This window comes from Otolemur garnettii, unplaced genomic scaffold, assembly GCF_000181295.1.
Source record: "Otolemur garnettii isolate 467f Iridium unplaced genomic scaffold, OtoGar3 scaffold00186, whole genome shotgun sequence".
Taxonomy (NCBI): Eukaryota; Metazoa; Chordata; class Mammalia; order Primates; family Galagidae; genus Otolemur; species Otolemur garnettii.
Window position 1 is genome coordinate 3,003,497 of NW_003852581.1, and position 1,938 is coordinate 3,005,434.

Genomic DNA, 1,938 nt, shown 5'->3' on the forward strand with positions numbered 1-1,938 from the left:
GTAGGACATTCTCTTTGGAGTTAGATGTTATCCCAAGGTGGTTTTGATTTGAATTTCTCTAATAATTAAGGACGATAAGCATTTTTTCAATTGTTTGTTATCCATTCGTCTGTCTTCTTTCGAGAAGGTTCTATTCACATCTCTTGACCATTCATATAAGGGATTGTTGGCTCTTATTATGTTGATCCTAGTTATCAAGCATTTGTCCAATTCAAAATATGCAAATATCTTTTCCTATTATGCAGGTTGTCTATTTGCTTTGTTTGTTGTCTCCAGAGATGTACAGAAGCTTGTTATCCATTTGTCTGTCTTCTTTCGAGAAGGTTCTATTCACATCTCTTGCCCATTCGTATCAGGGATTGTTGGCTTTTTTTATGTTGATCCTAGTTATCAAGCATTTGTCCAATTAAAAATAGGTAAATATCCCTTCCTATTGTGCACATTGTCTATTTGCTTTGGTTGTTGTATCCAGAGCTGTCCAGAAGCTTGTCAGTTTAATTAAGTCCCATTTATTTATTTTTGTCGTTATTGCAAATGCCACGGGAGTCTTCTTCATAAAGCCTTTGCCAGACTGAAATCTTCAAGTATTTTCCCATGCTTTCTTTGAGGATTTTTATCATGCCTTAGTTGTTTGTCTTTTATGCACCTTGATCAATTTTTGTGAGTAGAGAATGGTGCCGGTCCAGTTTCATTTTTTTACATGTGGATATCCAATTCTGCCAGCACCATTTATTAAATAGAGATTCTTTCCCCCAGTGTATGTTCTTGTTTCATTTATTGAAGACAAAATCCTCTTCACAGTAGCTTCAAAGAAAATGAAATACCTAAGAATATACCTCACAAAAGAGGTGAAGGATATTTATAAAGAAAATTATGAAACCTTGAGAAAAGAAATAGCAGAAGATATTAACAAATGGAAGAACATACTATGCTCATGGCTGGGAAGAATCAACATTGTTAAAATGTCTATATTTCCCAAAGCAATCTACAGATTCAATGCCATACCTACCAAAATACCAACATCATACTTTCAAGACTTGGGAAAAATAAATCTTCATTTTGTATGGAACCAGAAAAAAACCTGTATAGCTAAGGCAGTTCTTAGTAACAAAAACAAGCCAGGGGCATCAGCCTACCAGACTTTAAGCTGTACTACAAGGCCATAGTGATCAGAACAGCATGGGGTTGGCATAAAAATAGAGACAATGACATCTGGAACCAAATAGAAAACTAGGAGATGAAACTAACATCTTACAGCCACCTAATCTTTAATAAACCAAACAAAATTATAAAGATTCTTTATACTCACTTTTATGCCAAGAAAACATAAATTTTCTTTAAAAATTCTGCTAGTAGTGTTAGTAAGTCATAAACAGTTTAAAGAATATAGCACAAAATTGGGACATGTCATTATTTCCTTAATAAAACATGATGTACAACCAGTTTGAGGCATTTCCTCATTTGTGTAGGAAATGAGTTAATCAATCTATTGTGAACAGTGAATTAGTTTTAAAGGGCAAGTTACTGAAACCTGAATATATACTGACTATATACAGTAATTTAATGCTAGATAAATAAAATTGATCTATTTAAATACGTACCTTATATTTTTCTTAGGTAGTTTCAAAATTAAAATATAATCTTTATAAAATATCCTATTTAAATTCTTGTTTCTACCTCATATGACTGGAATTAGGTTTCATGATACAGGAAATATCAATACATTTCTTTAAATATCAGGGCATATAAGGAATTTTACACTTTCCTTTTTATAAATAAAATAGAAGAATTTATTTCTTTTTAAGTATTTATAGAGAAACAAAACATTATTATAATAAAATATTTTTTAATTATTAAAGTAGTGGAACAAGATGATTACAACCAACATGAAAACCCAGTACAGTTATAGAGTGATCCTTTTTTTTTTTTTTTTTTTTT